Genomic DNA, 9,896 nt, shown 5'->3' with positions numbered 1-9,896 from the left:
TGATCTCAGCTCACTACAAGATTGGTACATCTTTAGAACCCAGAGAAATGGACTTATTTTATGCCTAAGTCAGCAAAATGGCTCACATTTGATGTGCCTATGTTCTTTGTGTGTGTGTGTGTGTGTGTGTGTGTGTGTGTGTAGAGATGGGGGTCTCATTATATCACTCAGGCTGGAAATTCACAGGGACAATCATTGTGCACTGCAGTCTCAAACTCCTGAGCTCAGGCCATCCTCCTGCTTCTGCCTCCCTAGTAGCTGGGATTATAGGCTTGCACCTGTAATCATGCCAGACCATGAGCATTTAATGATCAAACAAACAGAAGTTCAGTATATTTGGAAGAAGGCAGGACAGCCATGGCTTCTTTCTGTCCCCCAAACTTAACTAAATTCCATTTTTAAAGCTACTACACCAGCTTAACCTTCCAATACCCTTTGATAATAACCAAGAACCAGAAAATAAACTGTAGGATTTTTTTTCCTTAAATAATTTCTAAATAATACACTGAAGTAAAAATAAAGTTAAGAGCTATTTGGTTGATTGTGTGGCACTGAATAAATTAAAGGCATACACACTGTGAAAAGCACAGTCATTATATTTGGAATAGTTTCATCATTTATAAAGTGATATAGTAGTTATCGAAATGAACGCAGTAGTTGTCAAAATGAATTATCAGAGAAAAATGTTGAAATGTATTTATTTTTCACAAACTTTTTCTCAAGCCCTTCTGATGTGATCATAAAAATAATAATCCCAAAATGCCGTCCTTTCTAATCTATGTTAGCCTGATATGATTCTTCCACTGGTGTTTAATTTGTATTAAAGTAAAATTCCTCCAGAACCCTTTCTAAATGATGTATGAGGTTCCTTCTGGCCCTTGTATCCTTCTAATTATTCCAAAGAGCTGTTACATCCATACTTTCACAGCTTTGACTTTAAGGTACAAGTTAGCTTCTTGAAAGAATCTAGTTTTCTTCTAAAGTGTGTGAACCCAGAAAAAGACAGGTCTCAGTTAACTTAGAAAGTTTATTTTTCCAAGGTTGAGGATGTGCTTGTGACACAGCCTGCACAAGTGTTAGGATCCTGTCATTTTAAAAAGCTTCAGGACACTATCAGCAACCAAAGGAAAAAAATAGATAAATTGGAACTTCATTAAATTTAAAACTTTTTTATTTTTTTATTTTTTGGTCTTTAGAGACAAAGTCCACTCTGTCACTCAGGCTGGAGTGCAGTGGCCAGATCGTAGCTTCATAGCTCACTGCAGCTTTGACGTCCAGTCCTCAAGCCATCTTCCTGCTCCGGCCTCCCAAAGTGCTGGGATTACAGACATGAACCACAGCACATAGCCAAAATTAAGACCTTTTGTGCTTCAAAGGACATTATCAAGAAAGTGAAAGGACAACCTATAGAATGGGAGAAAATGTTTGCAAATAATATATCTGATAAGGTTCTAGTATCCAGGATATATTTTTTAAACTCCTGTGATTCAACAACAAAAAGACAAACAACACAACCAAAGGCGGACGAAGGTCTTAAATAGATATTTCTCCAAAAATAATATATAAATATCCAACAAACACATGGAAAGATGCTCAACATTAGTCATTAGGAAAATGCAAATCAAAACCACAATGAGGCTGGGTGCGGTGTCTCACGACTGTAATCCCAACACTTTGGGAGGTGAGGTAGGTGGATCACCTGAGGTCAGAAGTTCAAGACCAGCCTGGCCAACATGGCAAAACCCTATCTCTACTAAAAATACAAAAATTACCCGGGTGTGGTGGCACATTCCTATAATCCCACTCAGTAGGCTAAGGCAGGAGAATCGCTTGAACTCAGGAGGCGGAGGTTGCAGTGAGCTGACGTCGTGCCACTGCACTCCAGCCTGGACAACAGAGCAAGACTATGTCTCAAAAGAAAAAAACAAAAAAAAACCCGCCAAAAATCCAAATGAGTCTAGGCGTGGTGGCTCATACCTGTAATCCCAAGAATTTGAGGCTGAGGTGGGAGGATCGCTTGAGCCCAGGAGTTAGAGATTAGCCTGGGCAACATGGTGAGACCCCCGTCTCTATTAAAAAATAATAACAATAATAGGCCAGGCGTGGTGGCTCACGCCTGTAATCCTAACACTTTGGGAGGCTGAGGCGGGTGGATCATGAGGTCAGGAGATCGAGACCATCCTGGCTAACATGGTGAAACCCCATCTCAAAAACAAAAAATAATAATAACAATAATAAAGAAAAAAGAAAAAAACACGAGGTGCTACTTTGCACCTACTAGAATAGCTACAATATTTTTTTAATAAAAAGGAAGAAAATGAGTATTTAGGGGGATATGGAGAAATGAGAACCCTTGTACATTGCTGGTGGAATGTCAAATGGTTCAGCTGCTGTGGGAAACAGCTCTACAGTTCTTCAAAAAGCTAAACATGGAATTACCATGTGACCAAGCAATTCTACTTCTGGATAGATACCCAAAACAATTGAAAACAGGCGCTCAAACAAATATGCGTACATCCCATGTTCACAGCAGCACTATTCACAATAACCAAAGGATGGAAACAGCCCAAATGTCCATCGACAGATGAATGGATAAACATATTGTGGTGTATACATACAATGGAATATTATTCAGCTTTAACAAGAAATGGAGTTCTACAACAAAGATGGATCCCTAAAATATTACACCAAGTGAAAGAAGCGAGACACAAAAGGTCACATATTGTATGATTACGGGCAACATAGGGAGACCCCCTTTTCTAAAACAATTTAAAAAATTAACTGGCTGGCCAGGCATGGTGACTAATACTTGTAATCCCAGCACTTTGGGAGGCGGATCACTTGAGGCCAGGAGTTCAAGATCAGCCTGGTCAAAATGGAGAAACCCCATCTTTACTAAAAATACAAAAATTAGTTGGGCATGGTGGGTGTGCCTGTAATCCCAGCTACTTGGGAGGCTGAGGCAGGAGAATCGCTTGAACTCAGGAGGCGGAGGTTGCAGTGAGCAAAGATCATGCCACTGTACCCCAACCTGGGCAACAAAGTGAGACTCCACCTCAAAAAAAAAAAATTTAGCTGGTTACAGTGGTGTCTGCCTGTAGTCCCAGCTATTCCCTAGGCTGAGGTAGGAGGATCACTTGAGACCAAGAATCTGAGGCTTCAGTGAGCTATGATGGTGCCGCTGCACTCCAGCCTCGGCAACAGAGCAAGACCCTGTTTCTACAAAAATATGATAAAAGTAAAAAATAAATACAAAGAGGATTTATTAAATTAATTCATCCATTATATTTATGCATCAATCATCGTCTATTAAGCCCCAGGCACTGTGAGGCAGGTGGGTGCAAGTGGACCTGCTCACACCCTTTCTGTGGAAGGTAAGGCAGAATGCTGTTTTCCAATGCAAAAGAAAAAAAAATAACTGACTAAGATTTATTAAGAAGCATTTTAAATGTCAAAAAATATAAGTGTGGATCAGGCACAGGCCGGCAACAAGTCAGAAAGCCACTCTGCAAGCAAACAGATTCTTCATAATATTTATAGATATAATTCCTACCCTCTATAAACTGTTTGACATTCTCAGTGAGTTTACTACTTTTTTTTTTTTTTTTGAGATGGAGTTTCGATGGTCACCCAGGCTGGAGTGCAGTGGCATGATCTCCGCTCACTGCAAACTCCGCCTCCCGGGTTCAAGTGGTTCTCCTGCCTCAGCCTTCCAAGTAGCTGGGATTACAGGCACCTGCCACCACGCCTGGCTAATTTTTTCTTTAGTTGAGATGGGTTTTGCCATATTGGCTAGGCTGGTCTCACACTCCTGGCCTCAAGTGATCTGCCCACCTTAGCCTCCCAAAGTGCTGGGATTACAAGCATAAGTCACCAGGCCTGGCCAAGTCTACTACTTCTTTCAGCATATATTTCATTAAAAGTCAATCAAGAAGAGAGAGATTCATAAGTTTTTATCTGGGAAGGACTATATTTGAACTCTTATTATAAGTAAACCCCTTGGAAGGTCGAAACAAGAAATGAACTGAGAACAAGGAGGAAGAGGAGACTTTGAAAACATAAAAAGAAGACTTTTCCAGGAATTTCCATCAAGAAAACACCACTCTGTAGAGCTGCAACTGTCTGGCAAAGCTGTTTTACACATCCCTAGGGCCTATTTCTTTCCTCACCACCATATCACTTAGCATTGGCCTATTGCTGTTATTAAAAATAATACACAAAATAATTAGAGGCAGGTGTATGTTCTTTTAAAAGATGGAGATGTGACATCACTTCTTTCTAAATTTCGAACCATTAGATTATGCAATTCAGAAAATTGCTACATGCCCTTTGAGAATGCTCATCATCTAATTAAAATTTTACCCTTGATCCAAAACAGCTACCTCTTAGTCATCCAACTCCTGGCAACCCGAAGCTTCAATTACCCATAAGCAGAGCTTCACCAAACCCATCTAAAGAGCCGAAGCCCAATTAACTGACTTAGCTCAATATCCAGTACTGCACTAATTATCAAGTCCCTGATTTGCCAACATACAAAACACTTAACCAGGGGAAAACGTTAAATTGCTTACTGATTTTTAAAAAATGATATACACATAAAACTATATTCTCATGTCAAGAGACCATATATGATAGGGTGAATGGAACTGAGTGAAGTCACAACAGAGTGACTCTGTCACAATAGAGGCCCTTTGGATAATGTATGGATGAATGATGTATTAGTCCATGTTTACGCTGCTGATAAAGACATTCCCGCTGCTGATAAAGACATTCCCGAGACTGGGAAGAAAGGGAGGTTTAATCTGACAGTTTCACATGGCTGGGGAGGCCTTGTAATCATGGTGAGGTCTTGTAATCATGGCAGAGGGTGAAAGTTGCTTATTACATGGTGGCAGCAAGAGAGAATGAGGAGGAAGCAAAAGCGGAAACCCCTGATAAACCCATCAGATCTCATGAGACTTGTTCACTATGACGAGAATAGCATAGGAAAGACCCACCCCCATGATTCAATTACCTCCTCCTGGGTCCCTCCCACAACACATGGGAATTCTGGGAGATACAATTCAAGTTGAGATTTGGGTGGGGACACAGCCAAATCTATCAAATGCTCAGACTTCTTAAGTCTCAAATAATTCTGGAAATCACAGATCTCTAAGCTTAAATTATATGTTTTTAAATCCTTTAATTTCTTTTTTAAAGTAATAAAAAGAACATTGTCTTAGTCCATTTGGGCTGTTATAACAAAATACCATAAGCTGGGTGGCTTAGAAACCACCAGAATTTATGTCCTATAGTTCTGGAGGCTGGAAGTCCAAGATTATGGTACTGGCAGATTCCACATTGCCAAGGGCCTATTTTCTAATTAACAGACAGCTGTCTTTTTGCCACCCTCACAGGGTAGAAGAGGCAAGAAAGCTCTCAGATCTCCCGCTCTCTCTCTCTCCTTTTTTTGAGACAGTTTCACGTGTATTGCCCAGGCTAGAGTGCAGTGGCTCAATCTCAGCTCATTAGAACCTCTGCCTCCTGGGTTCAAGTGATTCTCCTGTCTCAGCCTCCTGAGTAGCTGGGATTACAGGCATCCCCCATCGTGCCCAGCTAATTTTTTGTATTTTTAGTAAAGATGGGGTTTCACCATGTTGGCTAGGCTGGTCTCAAACTCCTGACCTCAGGTAGTCCACACATCTCGGCCTCCCATAGTGCTGGGATTACAGTTGTGAGCCACTTGGGTCTCTTTTATAAGAGCACTAATCCCATTCATGAGGGTTCTGCCCTCATGACCTCATCACCTCCCAAAGGCCCCACCTTCTAAAACCATCACCTTCATTGATGGATTATGGGAGGACGCAAACATTGAGTCCACAGCAGATGCACAGGCAGCATGGCTTGATAAAGAGAGTAGCTAGAGACTTAGCCTTCAGTGACACTAAGGAGCTTTGTAAACAGAAGAAATGAAAGCTGCAATCTTTCTTGGCTTTGACAAGGCTTTTAATTTTGTTTTGCTCAGCTGTTCCTCAGTGCATTGCAAATTATGGATAAAAAATACTCAGGTCAGCTCACAACCTGTTAAAGAGATAAAAAGTTCTAAACTCATTCCATTAAACTTATTAACTACGTGGAAGCTCCATATGTATTATTCTACATAATTCCTGTGTATTTCTTTAAGAAACAAAGTGATGGCAAGGCCTAAAGTCAGTTTCATATGTAGTCAAGCGGTGATGCTGCTAACCACACATCAACATGATGTGGACTTCTGTTTTTCCAAACATGCCAATGGGTTTTTTAATAAGCCTCCTACAGTTTTTTGCTCTGTCCCCATATGACCAATGGCCCACACTTGTCAAAGAATGCTTAAAGTTAGGCTGCAGCCATGGAACAAAGAACAGTAAAGTGGCTTCAATGGAGGACCAAGTAATGGCCCGGGACCCATGTGCTCATCCCCAACCCATTGAGGTAAACCATGACTAATTTTAACACGGCTAAGTTTTTCCATTTGTTGGGAGAGATCATAAGGAGATTTGCTGAAAACCTAGCTCAGAATTAATCCCAGGACCCATACAAAGACTTTCTCACACCATCACCCAAGATCCAAGAGTGAGGCAACATTTCATCAGTAACCCTGATGGAAGAAAATGTACCATTAATTTTGAAGAAGCTACCAGCTGTGCCACCCCTTTGAAAGTGTGAGCAGCACCTAGTAATAATGGTAATGACATGTATACAGCATTCGTTATGTGCTGGGTACTGTTTTAAAGCATGCATATGTAGGGACTCATTTAATCGTCACAATTAACCCCAGGCATATATACTCACACTCATTCTTCAGACAAGGAAACTGAAACTTTATCTTTTTATGTTTTTTTTTAAGAGACAGGGTCTTGCCCTGTCCCACAGCCTGGAGTACAGTAGTGCGATCATAGCTCACTGCAGCCTTGGGCTCAAGCCATCCTCCCGCCTCAACTGCCTAAGTAGCTGGAACTATAGGCAAGTATCACTGCACCCAGCTTGTGTGTGTGGATGGGGGGGTGGGGGGGAAGTAGGAATGGGGTCTTGCCATGTTGCCCAAGCTGTTCTCACACTCCTGGGCTCAAGCTATCCTTCTGCTCAGCCTCCCAAAGTGCTGGGATTACAGATGTGAGTCACCCCGCCCAGTCAATGTTCATTCACTTCTCAACGTTTCAGTTTCCTGGCCAGGCGTGGTGGCTCACGCCTGTAATCCCAGCACTTTAAAAGGCTGAGGCAGCTGTATCACTTGAGGCCAGGTGTTTGAGACTACACTGGCCAACATGGCAAATCCCCATCTGTATTAAAAATACAAAACTTAGCCAGGCATGATAGTGCATGCCTGTAATCCCAGCTAGTTGGGAGGCTGAGGCATGAGAATTGCTTGAACCTGGGAGGCGGAGATTTCAGTGAGATGAGATTGTGCCACTGCACTCCAGCCTGGGTGACAAACCAGGACTCCATCTTAAAAAAAAAAAAAAAAAGTTAATGAACATGTTCAGCTAGGTAGAAATGGTCAAACACCAAGAGAATAAAATCTAACAGGATTAGTTCAGAGAATGAAGAACAAACAGCAGAAATAAAAGATAGTGGTAGAACTAAGGGTAGTAGCAATGCAAATACCTAGTAGCCCTCTGCTCATTTCCTGAGCTGCCGTAAAATATTACTATGAGCTTAAAACAACACAAAGGTAGGGCTCCTGCTGGAGGCTCTGAGGCAGAACCTGCCTCTCTCCTAGCTTTGGTGGCTGCCAGCAATCTTTTCTTTTCTTTTTTTCTTTTGAGACTGGGTCTTACTTTGTCCCCCAGGCTGTAGTGTAGTGGTGCAATCTCAGCTCACTGCAGCCTCACCTCCCAAGCTCAGATGATCCTCTCACCACAGCCTCCTGAGTAGCTGGGACCACCACAGGTGCATGCCAGCACACCCAGCTAATGTTTGTATTTTTTGTAGAGATGGGGTTTTGCCAGTTTTCCCAGGCTGCTCTCCTGGGCTCAAGCGACCCACCTGCCCCAGCCTCCCGAAGTGTTGGGATTACAAGCCTGAGCCACCATGCCTCGCTGCCAGGAATTCTAAGTGTTCCTGGGCCTGTAGTTGCCTCACTCCCATCTCTGTCTCTCTTCACATGGCCTTTCCTCTACGGTGTCTCTCTGTCCTTTTCTGTCTCTGATAAGGACAATCACCATTATACTTAAGGCCCGCTCTAATCCAGGATGATTTTATCTTGAGATCCTTACCTTAATTACAGTGGCAAAGACCCTTTTTTTTTTTTTCCTTTTTTCTTTTTTTGAGACAGAGTTTCACTCTTGTTGCCCAGGCTGTAGTGCAGTGGTACAATCTTGGCTCACCGCAACCTCCGCCTGTTGGGTTCAAGCGATTCTCCTGCTCAGTCTCCCTAGTAGCTGGGATGAGAGGCATGTGCCACCATGCCTGACTAATTTTGTATTTTTAGTAGAGATGGGGTTTCTCCATGTTGGTCAGGCTGGTCTCGAGCTCCTGATCTCTGGTGATCCACTTGCTTTGGCTTCCCAAAGTGCTGGGATTACAGGTGTGAGCCACCCCGCCTGGTCAAGACCCTTATTCTAAATAAGGGCACATTTTGAGGTTCTAGGTAGACATATATTCTGGGGACCAGAATTCAATCCACTTTGAAGCCCCAGGAAGTTGCTCCAGGGCAGGAGAGATTTCCTTACACAGGCAAGGGAGACAGGAATACGTGTAATCAACCCCTAAAGGGAAATAAGCTAAGCAGGAGTTTTTAACCACCACCCCTTGTCTTCAACTTAAGAAAAAAGCAGAGAAGAAAAGATATTATTTATCAAATCTTAGGAGAAGATGAGCATTCTCAGCTTAAAAATTTTGGGAAAATAGGGTAAATTTGGATGCATTTTGACATGAGTGAACACCTATGAAACCATCACCACAATGAAAATAGGAATATATTCATCACCCCCAAAACTTCCTTCCACCCCTTTGTAATCCTTCCCTTCCGGTCCTTCCTGCATCGCCCAGTCCCATCCTCAGGCATCCACGGTCCTGCTTTCTGTTACTGTTGATTGGTTTGCATTGTCTAAAATTTTATGTAGATGGAATCATACAGATTAAACTTTTTGTTTGGTTTCTTTCATTCCATTTAATCATTTTGAGGTTGATCCATGTTGTTGCATAAATGATTAAGTGGAATGAAAATGATGTCATTTTAATTAAGTGGAACGAAAGAAACCAAAATGTTGTTCATTCTTTGTATGACTCAGCAGGGTTTCTTTGTATGCACATACCACAATTGGTTTATCCACCCACTTCTTAAAGGAGTTTTAATGAATACATTTGATAATCTAAGATTAGGGGAGAGATGAGAGAATATGAATGCAAATTTCTGAGAATCTGTGTTTCCTCTCTCTTTCCTTCTTCACTCTTTCCCCACCTCACTCTTAAATTACATATACTCAGGCCCATGCCCACACTTGCTTCCCCAGCCCTTGTTTTGCGTAAGCCATTGGCTGGATGCTGGCTCCTCAATTCCAGGCCATAGCGAAGCGTCCCTGGGGGCCACCAGTGGAAGCCTCATTCAGTTTGTCTGGGCTTCTCCATCAGCCTTTCCTAGTGCTCTCTCTGTATATTCTGGACCCCACATCCCCGTCCTCACTTGCACATCCTTCTCTCAATTTCTTTTGTCACTTCTGAGTCCCCCCACTTCATCTCTCCTACACTTAGATTTGATTTACTGCCTCCTCTGCAACATCTGTGCTCAATTTACCTTGCCCAGAATGCTCTCTGTGCCTGGCCCCAGACCAAATCTGTCCAATTTTGTGTTTTTGCCAACTATATTTCAGTTATTTAAGTAATGGAGGCAGCATAGTAGTGTTTTTTTCTTTTTTAGACAGAATCTCACTCTGTCA

This window comes from Cebus imitator, unplaced genomic scaffold, assembly GCF_001604975.1.
Source record: "Cebus imitator isolate Cc_AM_T3 unplaced genomic scaffold, Cebus_imitator-1.0 Scaffold251, whole genome shotgun sequence".
NCBI lineage: Eukaryota > Metazoa > Chordata > Mammalia > Primates > Cebidae > Cebus > Cebus imitator.
This window is presented reverse-complemented; position numbering follows the sequence as displayed.